The following is a 17,114-nucleotide window of genomic DNA, read 5'->3' as shown; positions in this document are numbered from 1 at the left end:
GACACCGCACGCCGGCCCCGGAGCCCGAGGCCCCAGGGGACTGGGGCCAGAACGGCTCCGGGCCTGCAGCCCGATGCGCTGCGCGCGCCCTGGGCCGCCGGCGGCTCTCCGGGGACTTGCGGAGAAATGCAGCCCTCCGGGAGGGAGCGAGGGTACCCCGAGGGGGGTGCTGCTGAGAGGCGCCTCCGCCCTGAACTGGGTCCCCTGGGGTGGGATTGGGGCCCAGGAGCCGGTTCTGGCCACACTCCTTGCCTGCCGGCTCTCAGGATCACCGCGAATAAAGAGTGGCTCCCATCCCCCCGAACTGGGGCGAATTGAGGGGGAGCTCTCAGGACGCCAAGAACCGGCTCTCAGGGCCTCGCGGATCTGAGGACTGCACAGTGCCTGCTGCTGCGCTTTGTCTCCGCCAGGCAGGCAGGCTCCCCCCTCCCAGAGGAGTGCGCGAAGGGCAGGCCTCTGCCTGCGCCCTCATCCAAGCCCTGGGGGGGTGAGAAAGGCTCTGACCCCTTCATAGTGTCCCTGTTGCCTCCTCAGGGAGGAGGTGACAAACCCTCCCCAGGATGCCCAGGTGCTCCTCTGGTCTCTCTTTCCCAAGGGAAACAGACGAAAAGCAGGTGGGCGGCTTCATGGAAAACTTGTACCCACCCCAGTCCTGTATCTTCTTTAAAAGTAAACACAACTGGTCTTCATTCGGTGCAGAGAGATGACCACAACGTGGCCCTGGGCCTCGGGGAGGCTTCCAGGCTTGCCTTGGTTTCCAAATCTCAGAATGAAATCACAAACAAACCCAAACAGAATCCGGAGCCCGGCGGTCTGCGGGTGGTTCCCGATGAAAGCACTGAGGTAGAGATTGGGAATGTCCCCTCGGTGGGATGGGGACCTTCCCTGGGGGAGTAAGGTGCTGCTGGCTAGAGGGACCTGCCACATCACAAACACCCCAGGACTTGTTGCGTTTGGCCTGAGGATTCTCAGTCCCCACGTGCCTGGAGCTCATGTCACCAAGGTCACCATGCGACTCCATTTCTAAGACCACAAGACTGTGACCTCTAAGTCCCCATTTTGGGGCTCCCTGTTCCAGGTCAAGGGGACCCTGAGGCAGGCCCGGAAGGCCAGCAGCAGCGCCCTCGGGCCCGGCCCCGCTGCCCCCACAGACCTGGTCAACCTGGCCTTGGAGATTCTGCTCCCAGGGAGTAAGCATCCAAGTCTTGAGACCTGAACGGGTTTAGAAACCAGAGATTGAATAAAGATGATGGTCTAGATACTTCCTCGCAGTCTCTCTACGCCCACCTTCGATGCCTGAAAATGACAAAAAAAAAAATCTCTCATAACCAGGTGGACAGGAGTGTCCTCAGTGGGCCAGAAATCCCCAGGGGTTCTGGGAAGACGGAGGTGGGGGGAGGTCGCTCTGGCCTGAGAGGGGAAACGGAGCCAAAAGCACACAGGCAGCAAGTGCTGGCAGGTGACGGGCTCAGAGGCAGCAGCTGAGGGGGCCGGGGCAACTGTCCGGGTGCTCCCCTGGGGACAGCTCCACCCAGTGCTGTGTTGAGCCGCAGACAGCAGACAGAGAAGAGACCCTGTTGGTGATTACTGCCTGGAAGGGGCAGGGGTCCCCTGAGCGGTCACAGATGCCCTCAGCAGCCTGCCGGACCCGCCACATAGCAAGAGGCCACCGACAACCTGCTGATGGACAAGCAGGAAACGTGGCGAATGAAGAGCGCAGACCGGTGACCGCCGTCCCCCATGGGAGGTAGCCAGTGCCGCGGATGAGCTGGTGCATGCGCGGGGCTGAGGCTGCAGCTGTCCCCCGCGCTCGGCCTCCACTCCATTTCCCAAATTCCTCAGCAAGTGAGTGTGGCCAGGACACCCAGCCCTCTCCAGTGGAACTTGAGCAGATGTGACAGGTGCCACTCCCACAGCTGGCCACAGCCCCATCGTGTGGGCCTAAATGGTGACAGCCCCCAGGGACCAGAAGCTTCGAAGGCTGCGGGTCGCCATCAGTCTGGGCCTGTGAACAAAGGCAGGAATTAAGGCCGCCGCCATATTGGAGCCTTTTCTGTGGCTTCTCCAGAAAGAAGTTTCTCTTCTGTTTGCGTCATCACAGCAGGATCTGTGTGACAGGTCCTGGCTGACTGGGCCTCCTGTGACCCCAGTTTCCCTGCTGCCCTGCCCCTGGAGTCCACATCTACCTCCGTGCCATGGCCTCTGGGTGAGGGAGATATACCCTTCCCCTCGACTTTGGACTTGGCAGCGTGACCCCTCTGGCCAGCAGGTGCCTGGCAGGTGTGAAGTGAGCAGGGGCTCAGAACGCAATGGCACCATCAGCCGTGGTCAGCAGAAGACTGCCCGTGGAAGAGTGAAGGGCAGACCGCCATGCGCTAACGGGAAGCCCCGATCCAAGGGGCATAAGGGAACCCCGGAGCAGACCTGGACCCACCCTGCAGCGGCCCTCAGCTCTGTGAGTGAGGGCATCAGTGACTGCTGTTTCGCCATGGAACTTTGGAGTGGTTTGTTATGCAGCATTGCTGTGGCAACAGCTGACTAACACGCCCATCCTAACGAATACAGAAGTGGGTGCCCAGGGGGCGGGTGTGACAAAGCCCTAAAATATGTGGTGTTGGCTTAGTGGTTGCCTTGTGGATGACAGGGAAACGGATATGGTGAGCTGGAATGAATAACTTTTCCCTTGTTATGTCGCGGCGACGTTGGGGAAAACTGGGGCCGGATGGACAAGGGCCCGAGCGCGAGTGCATGTCGGCAGGTCCCGGCTGCTTCGCTGTGACGTTACCAGAAAGTGAGGGCCAGCTTGCACTCAGAGAGGCCTGGAGACCTGGGACCCACAGGTTGGAGGAGTCAAGGCCTCATACCTCAAACAGTGGGAGAACAGACTGATGTCGCTCAGGGGCCTTCCATGAAGACAGCTCAGCCAAAAGGCAGTGTGGGGGGGGCGGGGTGCAGCAAAGATCAGATGAAAGACCAGATTGGAGGAGGCAGGGGACAGATCACTGGACAGCTAGTCTGGTAGATGGCCCAGGAAGGTGCAGGGCTGGACCCAGTGGGAGGTTGCACATATTTGAGAGACTTGGGCTTTGGGCTGGGCCATCTACCATCTGGGGGGTTGGGGGTGGGAAGGTTCGAAAGTCGGGTGCTCATGGACCTCTGGAGCCCGGAAGGCAGACTGCGGTGTCGCAGCCTTTACCACTGGGCCCCTGGCTGCACTACATTTCCCAGGTTCCCTTGCAGTTGGTGTGACCAGGTAACTAGTCCTATCCGACAGCATGTGGGGGAAGCAAACGTGTGCCGGCTTCACACTAGCGTGGAGGCCTCTTGTGAGCCATTTCCCCCTGATTCCCCTTCCCGTGGCTGGAGAGGGGACAGTCACCACAGCCCTGGAAGCCACGCATTGTAGGTAGGGCTTCCTACCCCCAACTTGAGGACTTGACCCAGGGCCCGTGAGAGATACAGAAGCTTGTGCCAACACACAAAGAAGCAAGAGTTTCCAGAACACAAAGAACATTTAAAACAGCATCAAGGGGCGCCTGACCGGCTCCGTCGGGTGGAGCGCGGGACTCTTGATCTGAGGGCTGTGGGTTCGAGCCTCACCTTGGGTGTAGAGATTACTCAAAAATAAAATCTTTAAAAAACAAAATAAAACAGCATCAGTAATACTATCAGAGAGAAAAGAGAGTTTGTCTGTTAAAAACAGCATCTGAGGAGGGGCACCTGGGTGGCTCAGACCGGTGAGCATCCGACCTCAGCTCAGGTCATGATCTCACAGTCTGTGGGTTCCAGCCCTGTGTCAGGCTCTGTGCTGACAGCTCAGAGCCTGGAACCTGCTTCAGATTCTGTGCCTCTCTGCCCCTCTCCTGCTCGCTCTCTGTCTCTGTGTCTCAAAATAAAACAAAGACATAAAAAATTTTTTAAAATAAATAAATAAAAACAGCAGCTGGGGAAGCAAGCCCTCAGATGATTTTTGGTTTTTTTTTAAATAATTTTATGTATCAAATTTTTATAAGAATTTATTATTTACATATTTAGAAGGAAAAATCAACAAAACTATGTTTGTTGTGGGAAAAAAATGAGTTTAAAAAGATACTTTCCAGAAGTCAGCTATCTTGGGATATAAAAAATTTGGACATGGGAACAACCAATACTCCGAGGCGCCCAGCCAGCCATGTGGGGGGTGCAAGCGACTCCTCGCTCAGGGTGGCGAGTTTGAGCCCTCCGTTCAGCGTAGAAACTACTTTTTTAAAAATGGGGAAAAAATACTCAATAGGTGGGCCAAGAAATAGAGCAGAAACAGTTGAGCCAGGAACTGGTGAGCTGGGAAGTCAAGCTGAAGAATTCTCTAGAATGCAGAGTAGAAGATAAAAAGTTCTAATGGAGGAAGAAAACTCAAGAAGCACGAAAAATAATTCCACAGCTTTCTACATCCAGTCATTTAAAAGGAATTCCGGAGGACAGACACTGGAAGGAGAGCCTGCCTTCAACAAAAAATACAGGAAAACCGCCCTGGCCTGAAGAAGACACATGACAGGACTTTGGAGCACAGACAAAGGGAGCAAGTAAGAGTTCCCAGTGGGAAAAAAAAAAAAAACCATGTTACTTCCAAAAAAAGACAGAAAAGGATAAGCCTGATGTCAGACATCAGCAACTTTGGATTCCAAACAATCCAGGGGCACCTTCACAGTTTGGAGGGGAAATTATTTGAGCTTATGATTCTCTGCCAGGCCTAACAGCCATCCAGCGAGGAGGAAAAACAAACACTTTTTTTGGGTCGTGCCAAGTGTTCGGAGAGTTTATTTCCAACAAATACTATCTGACATAATTACTAGATTATATGCTCTCGCAAAACGAAAAACGAATCCAAGAGGAAGACATGGCCCACAGGAGTCAGTGAAACTATTTTTACCCGAGAACTCAGGCCGGAAAATACTCTCAACAGTCTGGGAGGAAAATCCAGATGAGCTCATCCTGGGCAGGGTGGGGAGAGGAGGAGGGGATAAAACTGCCACATGTGTCTTGGTCATGGTGACAACGGGACACCGAGTAGTTCTCCACGTGGGCAGGGAAAGGTAAGCTCAGATGTGCGTGCAAAAATTTTCAAGTAACCACTAGGCGAACAGAAATATGGTGTCAGCCTTTTAAACCATTAGGAAAAAAAAAAAACTGGACCGAAGACAAGGTTGGAATGGAAGAGGAACAGGAACCGGAAATGAGCGTGGGCGGGGAGAGCGAGGGCGGGAAGCAGGCAAACAAAAGCCCAACGGTAACTCCCAGGACCGGGTTTCCGTGCGCTGGCGACCACAATAAATGCTAACAAGTTAGAGTTATGCATTCAAAGGCAGAGACACTTGGGATAAATCAAAGTTTGAAACCCAGACCTGTGCTGTGAGGGAGGCGGACCCACACCTGACCTGGGCCCACGGACGTTCCCGGACGGGGTCAAGGGCCCAGGAGCCCGGAAGGAACTGTGCCACCACGCCTTTCTTTTCTGTTGTTGCCAACTGCAACTCGGCATTTCCATGGGTTATGAAGGAAGAGTTCACGGAAATGACACTTCTTCTCAAAGCACACTGCAATTACTGCAGATGTCCTGAAATACTGTTTCTGTTCATCAATACTTCCAAGTTTTGGTAGCTGTTTAATGTGTTAATGAAGATGCTCAAAAACACATATCAATTTTGATGATATATTAATATACATGAGTACCAAACATTCAAAAATCATATAGACTTTGATGACTGTATTTCAACATGGTTGGTTTCTTTGATAAACCTATGTGTTTTCTGTATTCTAAAACCTGATTCCGAGAAGGGGTCCACAGACCACCAGGTGTCAAGAAGAGCCCAGGCCAGTCTCGGTGCCTCTGCCGCTGGAGCCCCATCCGGGCAGGGCGGGCATGTGTTCGCTTGTGCACGACGCATGTGAAGGGACTTGTGCTCCCGGACTCCAGGACAAGCCCATCACTTCCATGAGTGCTCCCGGAGGAGGTGCTCCGTTCTGCCGCTGGAGCCTGCCTGGACGGGGTGGGAAGCCCGGATCCAGCAGTCCCCTCGCCCGGCCTGGGGGCAGAACCGGCCCTTCCGCACCTCTCCTGTGAGTCCCAGCACGTGACCCCAGGGCCGGGAGACCCTGCTGCACTTCAGTCGCCAACCCTAGTGCTTGTGAAACATTAAACTTTGTCACCGTTGATGCCAGCGTGAGACCTAGAGTCTCCTCCCTGCACGGCCGCCGGAGGAGAACACGGCCAAGGCCCTGTGGCCCCGGCGCTGACACAGGTGTGTTATTGCACATGCGTGTTGTGCTGCAGTCCAAAGCGTTAAATGCCGTCTCTGTGGTGATGGTCGTGCGGCATCGTGAATGGTCTTCACGTCCCTGAATCGCATACTTACAATGGTTAACATGATGCATTCTGTAATGTATGTTTTACCACAACAAAAAGAAAGAAAAATCCCTAGGAGTACAGAAAACATGCTAAATCAAATGCTAACAAAAAGGAACAGATGTAGGGCACCCGGGGGGCTCGGTCGGGTAAGCACCTGACTCTTGATTTCGGCTTAGGTCAGGGTCTCGTGCTCTGTGAGCTTGAGCCCCACATTGGGCTCTGTGCTGACAGCGTGGAGCCTGCTTCCGATTCCCTCTCTCGCCTTTTCTCTCTGCCCCTCCCCTGCTGACACTCTCTCTCCTTCTCAAAATGAATAAACTTTTTAACAAGGAACAAATGCAGTAATATTAATGAGAAATCGAATTCAAGCAAAAGGCATGTGCAGAGACTCCCAAAAGCCCACTGTATTTCACTTCGAGTCATCACAGAGCTTTGCGATCTGTATCTGCGCTTTCGTAGGTGTTTAGTTGCAAATAACAAAACACTTTTTAAAAATTTTTTATTCCTTTTTGAGTGAGAGAGAGATAGAGTGCCAGCAGGGGAGGGGCAGAGAGGGAGACCCAGAATCCAAAGCAGGCTCCAGGCGCTGAGCTGTCGGCACAGAGCCCGATGCAGGGCTCGAACCCACGAACCGTGAGATCCTGACCTGAGCTGAAGTCGGGCGCTTGACCGACTGAGTCCCCCAGGTGCCCCGCAAATAACAGAAAACGTAACAGGTAGTGACCTGCACGCAGGGTTTGTCTCCTACAGCAAGTGTGGGACGTCCAACCCGAGGAAATCGTCCGACCTTCACATTCTGTCTTCTGGCAGCAAGTGGCTGTGTCCTCACGGTTGCAAGCCGGCTGTGGTGCCTCCAGTTACATCCTGTTTCCCAAAATGAGGAAGGGGGAAGGGCACGCGGTAGAGCTGGGGCTCCACAAAGCTTCCTTTCATTTTTAGGAGGAGACGTCCTCAGAGGTTTCTGCCCTTAGCCAGGACTAGGTCACATGGACACCCCGATCTCCAAGGGGAACAGAGGCTGCCACACAAATTGTGAACTGGGGTGGACCAACCGACATATCTTCAAAACACAGTGAGCCAAAAAGGATAGCGTACACAAACCTGCACCCGGGAGAAGCACTTAGCACATCAGTCTCGGAAATTGAGAGACCCGGCGGACCAAAGGCAGTGAAGAAGATGGCAGCACACAATTAAACACAATTAAAAAAAAAAAGAAAAACACAATTAACAGGCGTGATCCAACAGATTCTATAAGAGAATTTCATGATCAGTGAACAGAGGCTCTATTATTTTCACACATATGGACCAGTCACAAAAAAAAATGGTCCATTTATGGGGCCGCAAAAGAAATCTAATAGATTCGGGCACCTGGCCGGCTCAATTGGCAGAGTGTGGGACTCTTTCTCTCAGGGTTGTGAGTTCGAGCCCCACATTGGGTGTGGAGCCTACTTATTTAAAAAGGAAGAAAGGAAGGAAGAAATCTAATAGATTAGCAGAGCAGAGATAATCATACAGTTCGTATCCTTGACGACAATGAAATCATTTAGAAGTTAAGAGGAAGAAGGTTACATAAAAATTAGTCACTTGGATGTTTAAGGACATCCTTCTGATAACTCTCGGCTGAAGAGAGAAATCAGAAGAGCAATTGTAAACTATTTACAAATGAAGCCGCAATGAGGCTACTGTATTCAAAACCTGTGGGCTTCCCCAAAGGAATAATTGAAAATGTATTCCCTTAAGTACTAGAAGGCAAAAACGATTGAAAAGGAACAAATTCAGTTTTGAACTGGAGAAGTTTACAAAAAGCAACAAAGAAACTTTGGCGTTTTAGTTAGTTCCTAAGAGAACACAGGAGGTCGAGACAGATTTCTGTTGGCTTTTCCACGTTGGTTTGCGGAGGAGACCCGCAGGGCCCTACCTGCCGCGCTCGGAGGCTCCCCATGGATGGTCCTTGGCTGCTCCGGGAGGACGCAGCTGCACCTGCCTGAAGACCGCCAGGGCCTGGTGCCATTTTCATCGATAGACTCTTGACCATCTTGCCAACTTCCGATGGTTATTTCTACTTCTTCTTGAGTCAGTTTTACTTTTTCTTTTCTAGAAAACAATCCAGATTTTTTGTTTTGTTGTGTTGGGGCTGAGGCATGCTCACAATAAAAACAAACAACCCCACACAACTCTGCATTTGTATGTCTTGTGCCTTCTCTTACTCCGTGCGTGTGTGTGTCTGCTCTCTGGGGATGCTCCTTGCAGGTCCAGAGGGCCCCTCACTCCATCAGTTACGTCCTCTCTGCTGGGGCCTGTCACCCGTCTCTCCCCACGGGCGTTTCTCCTCCGGGTATAAACACGCTCAAGTTTCTCTCACCCTAAGAGCAAACAGCACCATCATCAACAGCAGAACACCCCCAAACACCCGCTTGTACACCGACTCCCCCTTGGCTTACGCTCTATCCCCCTCCCTCTCTCCTCAGCAAAAGGTCTGGGAAGACGAGTTACTCGGCGCTTCTGCTGTGGTTTGTTTTCCCCCCGACTCACTGGAACCGGTACCACTGGAAAATTATACATTTGAATTACTAGAAACACAAGCGGCGCCGGGGGGCTCCGTCGGTTGGGTGTCCGACTTCGGCTCAGGTCATGATCTTGCAGTTTGTGAGTTCGAGCCCCGCGTCGGGCTCTGTGCTGACGGCTCAGAGCCTGGAGCTGCTTCACATTCTGTTTTCCTCTCTCTCTCTGCCCCTCCCCTGCTCGCACTCTGTCTCCCTTTCCCAAAAATAAAGAAACACTGGGGCGCCTGGGGGGCTCAGTCGGTTAAGCATCCAACTCCAGCTCAGGTCATGATCTCACAGTTTGTGGGTTCGAGCCCCGCGTCGGGCTCTGTGCTGACGGCTCAGAGCCTGGAGCTGCTTCAGATTCCGTGTCTCCCTCTCTCTCTGCGCCTTCCAACTCACACTCTGTCTCACTCTCAAAAAATAAATAAATGTTGTACAAAATTTTAAAATAAATAAATAAACATACATTTAAAAAAAAAAGAAAAAAATGAAAACCCCCCCAAAACATCCATAGTGTGGGCCCTAACTTTGTGTTGTTGGATTCCGCATACGGATTACCGTGTCAGCCTGCTGTCAAAGCCGCTAAACGCTCACTCCGGGCTCCCATGCCCCTCAGCCCCTGAAGGGCACCCGGCCTCCCCCCTCCCTCCCCCCTCCCTCCTCCCCCCTCCCTCGGCTTCCAGAAGCTCCCAGAGGCTTCTCAGCCCTTCCCTCCCTGGGCACGGCCTTCATGGCCGCCTCTGTGCCTTTTCTTCCCTGAATTTGCTCTCCTTTGTCCTCTCCGTCCTCTGCTTCCTCTGGTCCTTCCCGGCTCCCTCTTTCTGCACGCACCCTGCCCCCTCTGCCCCGCTCCGCTCTCCACCTGCTTTCTCTGGGGGATCACACTGCGGGCTGGACCCCTCGCCCACGTGCTGAGAACGTCCAGATTCCTTTTTTTTTAATGTTTATTTATTTTTGAGAGAGACAGAGTGTGAGCAAGGAAGGGGCAGAGAGACAGAGAGGGAGACACAGAATCCGAAGCAGCTCCAGGCTCTGAGCTGTCAGCCCAGAGCCCGACGCGGGGCTCGAACCCACGAACCGTGAGATCGTGCCTGAGCCGAAGCCCGACGCTCACCCGACGGAGCCCCCCGGGCACCCAGAGAACCTCCAGCCTCCTCCCTGCGCCCCTGTCTGCTTGTCACCTCTTCTCTGATGTTCACAGCACCTCCCGGTCAGCAACCCTGCGCCGGTCGGGGCTCCTGGAGTGCCCGTGTTGGCTCACAGACAGGGGCAGCCCGTGGACCAGGCGCCCCACAGGACAGAGTGGGGGCTCCAGAGGTGAGGGGGCAGGAGCCCCCACGGGATGCATCCTGCCTCTCCCGCTTTCGGACGCCGCGAACACTCCCGGGGCCCAGCGGCTAAACCCTGCGCTGCGTCGGGCCGGCCCACTCGCTGAGTGGGAATTCCGACGGGGCCCCGCGGGTCCTGGCGGCCCCTCCGCGGGGCCCGGGGTTTGGAGACAGCTGAGGTGGCCGGGGGCCGTGATCACCTGGAAACACCCGCGCTCACGGCTCGGCGGTCCATCCGGCTGTCGTCTGGCCCGTGTCTCTCCTGCGGCGCCGGCTTCCTCGCCACCTGGCGGCCTGGGCGCCACGCTTTGGCACAGCTCGGGCGTCCGAGGCCCGGCCTTGGAGAACCGGGCGGCAGCGCGGGTGTTTTCTGCTGGAGCCGAGCGGTCAGAGGCCCAGCCCCAATCTGACGGCGGGGGTGCAGGCCCGCTCCCTCGGGGAAAGAGGACTGCGTTATTCGTAAGCACGTTTTTTTCCCAAGCTACGGCACAAAGGAATTATCACCTAAGCTTCTGTCCCCGCCCGCGTGGGAGTTCCAGGGCGGTGGGAGTCCAACTGCTGACCCCGCTCCTGCGCAGAAGAGCCCGGACAGCCTCTTTCAGACTCAGGTCGCTGGGAAGTGTGGTCTCCTGTTCAGGGCGGCCCGGCAGCTCACACAACAGGGCCCTTTAGAGATTCTGATGCAGGAGGGATTTTCTCCTGGTTTTTCCAAATCCTGAGTGTGAGCTGCCAAGGTCACCACTCCTGCCCTGGGCCAGAGCTGGGCGGGGAGACAGAGGGGTGGGCCCCAGGCCTGGCTGCGGCCGAGCGTGAACAAGGGGTCCCCCAGCCGCGTGAGAGGCAACAGGTGAGAGCAGGGGCAAATGGTCTGTGGGGCCTGGGCCCTGGCCTTGCTGGCGGCCTCTGTGGGGCCTCCCCTCGGTCCCCACGGGGTCCCCCTTTGTTCCCTGCCCCCGTGTGCTCACAGCACACCCGTGAATCCTGGGAGAGGCTGGAATTCGGGCTGTGCCTCCGTCTTCCCTGCAGACCCTGGAGGCTCACGGCTCTCTGAGTGCGCGGCAGAATCAGCGGGAAACACCCCAGCCAGGAGCTGGCATTTTTTTCTCTAAACACTTAAAATGTCATTTGTGTCTGCAAATGTTTTTAATAAATATTGTACAAGGGGCAGCTGGGGGACTCTATCTTTTAAGCATCCTGATTTCGGCGCAGGTCACGATCTCACAATTTGTGGGATCGAGCCCCACATCAGGCTCTGTGCTGACAGGGCGGAGCCTGCTTGGGATTCTCTCTCTCCCTCTCTGCCTCTCCCCCACTCATGTTCTCTTTCTCTCTCTAACTCTCTCTCTCTCTCTCAAAGTAAACAAATAAATACTGCACAGCAATATATAGTTAGCAATGATATAAAATCACATCACACACACAAGTATCAGGAGTTATTGTTGCTGTTGGCCCTTTATTTTGAAATAATTAGAGATTCACCTGTAATGTCAGAAATAACCCAGAGACACCCACCTCCATCCACCCGACTTCCTCAAGCGGGGACATCTTGGGAAATGATACCTGATGTCACAACCTGGTACAGGCACACACTGTCAGGACCCGGATGCCCCCGTCACCACGGGGACCCCTTGTGCCACCTTCTTCGGACACCCCCATGCCCCTCCCACCCCTCCTGACCCCCCACCTGCAACCAGCAGGCTGGTCTCCGTTTCTGTGATGTCCTTTCGCCAAGCCGTGTGTGGGCCCGCTCTGCGGCGTAGCCATTCCCGCGCTGGGGTCATCGTGCGGCTTTCTGGGTTTGACCCTTACAGGCGCCACGAACTTCGTGTTGGGGACTTGGTGTGAGCACAGGCTCGGCTGCCCTGGGACTGTGCTGGGAAGGCGGCTGCGGGTTTCGTGTTTAAAGGAGCCGCCAGACTGGTCCCCAGAAGGGCCGCGCCGCCGCCTGACTCAGCTTCCCGCGTCCGCTCCGGCCTTGGCTCCCGGGCCTGGTGCTGCTGCTGCCCGGCTCCGGCGGAGCTGGCGTTCTCCTGGCGAACGGTGACGTTGCACATCTCCCTGTGCCCCGTGCCACCTGCAGAGGCGCTTCGGGGAGGTGTGTGTTCCCGTCTCTCGCCCGTTTTCTAATCCAGCTGTCTGCTTCCTTACTGCTGGGCGTTCAGGACTGTCCGTACGCTCCCACGCCCCTCCTGGTTGGGCCTGTGTCTCCTTCCAGGCCACGGCTTGAACAGGGTGGGTTTCTTTTTTCAACTTTTTGCTTTTGAGCGATTTGGAACTTCCAGAGGAGTTGTGCAAATAGTCCCAAGACTCCCTAGGTTCACCCAGATTCCCCACGTCTTAACATTTTACCACATTTTCTGATTCTATTGTTCTGAACCATTTGAGAGTCAGTTGCGGACATGAAGTCCATCATCCCTTCACACTTGGGCTGTTTTTCCTAAAACAAGGACGGCCCCCACGTGGCCTCGGGACAGCAGTCCCGACCAGGACGTTAATAGAGATACGACTCTACTCTTCAGCCATGAGCCCCAGGGGGATTTCACGGATTGCCCCAAAAATGCCTTCTAGAGTCCCCGAGCCCAACCCGAGGGGCACATGTTGGTTAGTTGTCATGTTTCCTGAGTCTCCTTCAATCTGGAATTCAATTCTTTCTTTGTGGCTTTGTCACTTAGGTTTGGGGAAGCTTGCGCTCCACACTTCGGTCTGAGGGTCAGGCTCAGCGCCTGGGAATTCAGCAAATTCGGGGATACTCCGGGGGCTCCTGGCCAGCTCTGTCAGCGGAGCGTGCGACTCTCCATCTCAGGGTCATGAGTTCAAGTTCCACGTTGGGTATAGAGTTTACTTTTAAAAAAATTTAAGAAAATTAAAAATGTATATATATTTTTAAAAAGGACTTACTACCCTGAACCACTTTCTTACACCAAACACAAAAATAAACTCAAAATGGGTTCAAGACTTAAATGTAAGGGTTGAAACCACAAGCCTCCTAGAAGAAACCTAGTAATTTCTCTGACTTCGGTCTTGGCGGTATTTTTTGGATCTGTCTCCGTAGGCAAGGAAAAGGAAAGCAAAAATAAACAAATAGGACTATATGAAAATAAAAAGCTCTTGCACTCGGAGGCCCCTGGCTGGCTCAGATGGTGGAACATGTGACTCTTGTTCTCCGGGTCCTGAGTTCGAGCCCCACGTTGGGTGTAGATCAGGTCATGATCTCACAGTTTGTGAGTGTGAGCCCCACATCGGGGCTCTCTGCTGTCAGCACAGAACGCACTTCCGATCTCCTGTCTCCTTCCTCAGTGCCCCCCCCCCCTCACTCTCTCAAAAACAAATAATCTTAAAAAAAACTTTCTGCACAGCAACAGAAACCATCAACAAAACTCAAAAGTAACTTCCTTAATAGGAGAGAATATTTGCAAATGATATCTGACAAGTTAACATCCAAAATGTATACACGCACGCCTCATATGATTCAATATGAAAAAACTAAAACAAATAATTTCATTAAAAAGTGGGCAAAGGCCTTGAATAGATATTTTCCGAAGAAGGCACCCAGATGGCCAACAGACACGTGAAAAGATGCTCAGCATCCCTCATCATCAGGGAAATGCAAATCAAAACCACACTGAGACACCGCCTCACACCTGCCAGACTGGTACTATCACACAGGACCCAGCAAGCGTTGGTGAGGGTGTGGAGGGAAGGGACCCTCACACACGGTTGGGAGAAACATAAACCGGCGCGGCCGCTGTGGAAGACACTATGGAGATTCCTGAAAAAAACTAAAAATGGAAGTAACGTGTGATCCGTAGGGCGCCTGTGTGGCTCCGTCCGTTAAGCGCATGACTCTTGATTTTTGTTCAGCTCATGATCCCAGGGTGGTGGGATCGAGCCTTCTATCGGGCCCCGTGCTGACCATGAGCTCGCTTGGGATGCTCTCTCTCCCCCGCTCTGCCCTCTTCCCTGCTCACACGCTGTTCCTCTCGCAACTAAAGAAGGACAGGAAGGGGCGGGGGAGGAGGAGGAGAAAGAGAACGGTAAGACCCGGTAGTGCCACTTCAGGTTCTTGTCCAAAGAAAACAGAAACATGAGTTTGAAAACACCCACACATCGCTGTGTTGTGATATGATCTACAACAGCCGAGGTGTGAAAACAACTCGAGGATCCATGGGTAGATCAGTGGATTAAGATGCGGCGCCCGTGCGCACACGCGCGCACACACACACACACACACACACACACAGGCTGGACTATTACTCAGCCACAAAAAATGGCATCTTGCCATTTGCGACAACACGGATGGAGCTAGAGAATGTAATGCTAAGTGAAATAGGTCAGTCAGAGAAAGACAAATACCATATAATTTCACCTGGAAGGTGAAGTCTAAAAACCAAAATGAAACAAAACCAAAAACGGAAACAGACTCACAGAGAACAAACTGGAAGTTACCAGAAGGGGCATGGACGAAATGGGGGGAGGGGATGGAGAGGCGGAATCTTCTAGTTACAAAGTAAATAAGACATAAGGATGTAATGAACAGCATGGGGAATGCAGTCCTGGAAATTGTAACAACTCTGAGTGGTGCCCATTTCATAATGTGCACGAATGTGTCTCACTATGTTGGAATGTGTATCACTATGTTGTTACACCTACTAGGATATTGTATGTCAACTATCTTGCAAGAACAGTGTTTACAGTGGGACAGAGGGAGCCGGGCTGGATCGGCCAGGAGCGCGTGGGACTCTTGATCTCGGGGTCACGCGTTCAAGCCCCATATTGGGCGTCGAGCTTACTTAAAAATAGGGATAAATAAATCTTCATCTTTAGAACTGGTCTTTATATTTCACGATTGTGATGGTTTTGCAGGGCACCGGCCAGTGATTTTGTAACATATCCCTCAGTCTGGGTCTGTCCGACGTCCCCTCATGGTGAGGCTCCATCCGCCCCTCTGCCGGAAAATCTCAGAAACGCTCATATGGTGTTGGTCCTGGGGAATCATCACCGCGCTGGGAGGCACTGGGAGTCTGTGTGTCCCAGTGCAGGTGACACCAGTGTTTACCTTGGTTAAGATCACGTCTCCCAAGTTTCTCCACCGTAAAGTTAATTGATTCGTTTTTTCAACAATTAATAAACAATAATTAGTCAAAACATCATGAAGAGATATGCTGAGCCTGTGTAAATACGCCGTTTTCGCCAGGCTTTGGCCCCCGGCAGGCCTTGACGCTGACTCCTCCCTGAGTCTGATGAGCGTGCGGGATGCCAGACACAAGTCTGCTGACTCCAGGAGCCCTCCTCTGCCGTCTCTGGTCCCGTCCGCCTATTTGCATCTCGGGTTGTTTACCCCATAAATGAAGCTGGCAGTCCATTACCATCTCCTCTTCCAGAGCTGGCAGTAGTGTCTTAGACGTGTCTCCCTTTCGCTGGAAGCTTCCTTCCTCTGGGGCATCACAAGGTACTCTAGGCTCATCCGGAGCATTCCCTGCCCCAGCCCTGGACCCGCCATTTCTCCAAAAGGCTCTTGTTCCTTTTAGAGGAGAATGGAATTTGGAAACTGAGATCCGGGCACCGGGTGTGCTCAGGGCTGCTGGGACTGCACTGCTCCCGGGCCCTTCGGGCAGACAGAGCTAAGAACCACCCCCTCCACCCTGATATCCATTTCTTTTTTTTAAGATTTTAAGTAATCTCTATGCCCAATGTGGGGCTTGAACTCACACCCCAGGACCAAGAGTTATACGCTCCACTGACTGAGCTCACAGCCAGGTGCCCCCCAACTCTGTCAATTTCTGTATCTAAAAAGCAGGTTCGTGGCACTAGGTGCTCAGTCGAGCACGGGCCAGGTGGCTGTGGGCCAGACGCGGGAAACCTGTCCTCGGTCAAAGTCGGCTCACTCGACCTGGAGCCAGGGCGGTGCTGGCCCATGGGGCCCCTCCGCCGCAGCCGGCATTGAGCCCCAAGCCCCGAAAGGGCACCAGCCTTGGTGCTGCAGTGGCTTCGGGTCTCAGGTCGAGCCAGAGTGGCTCTGGGGGTGGGGGCAGTGGTGAGCACGTGCTGGCTGAGGGGGTCTGCATGAAGCCCCCCCAGTCTTTGCTCTGCCCCCCAAGCAGGAGAGCTGAGCAGCCCTTGTGCAAGAGCCAGAAACTCCCTGGCTCCAGTTCCCGCCTGTGAGATGACAGGGCTGTCCCCGAGGCCCCCCAGGCCGTGTCCCCATCCCACGCTGTTCAGGCGCGGCTGTGCTACTGGGACCGTTTCGAAAACCGTCCTGGGCCTGAAACTTAAGAGACACCCACCTCTATGAGCACAAGCCCTGAGCCATAAAGGTGTCAGCTGCTCAGGCCATTCGGGGACCAGGGCGGGGGCCGTGCAGGGGCCAGGGGGCACCCCAGAGGTGCTGGTCAGCACTGCCAGATCCTAGAGAGAATGGGGTTCTGGAACCTGCTCCCTCCTGCAGGGATGGACAGGGACCCTGTTCAGGTGTTGGCAGCCTCAGGCCGGGTCTGGCATCTGGGATTCAAGCGGGAAATCAAACAGTGCCGGCTGCTCACAGTCGGGGAAACTGAGGCCCAGAGAGAGCTCCCACCTGCCACGTGTGCCCTGTGCACAGCTGTGTCTGGAGCCGAGGAGGCAAGGGCCTGGGTCCGGGAAAGACCTAGAAGGGGCTGGAAGGCGCAGCAGTCCGAGGGCTGAAGCGGACCTTACCTCCCCACGCGCCTGGAGTCGGGCTGCCCTCCGTGCTCACGGGTTCACTTGTCTGATGAATTTGTCATAAACCCGGAAGGGCCTGGTCTGTGTCACTAACGTCCTGCTCCAGCCCGTTGCTGCCCGGGAAGCTCTTCCTTTCCCAGCCCTCCAGGCCTGGTG

Source organism: Suricata suricatta, chromosome 17 (genome assembly GCF_006229205.1).
Source record: "Suricata suricatta isolate VVHF042 chromosome 17, meerkat_22Aug2017_6uvM2_HiC, whole genome shotgun sequence".
NCBI lineage: Eukaryota > Metazoa > Chordata > Mammalia > Carnivora > Herpestidae > Suricata > Suricata suricatta.
This window is presented reverse-complemented; position numbering follows the sequence as displayed.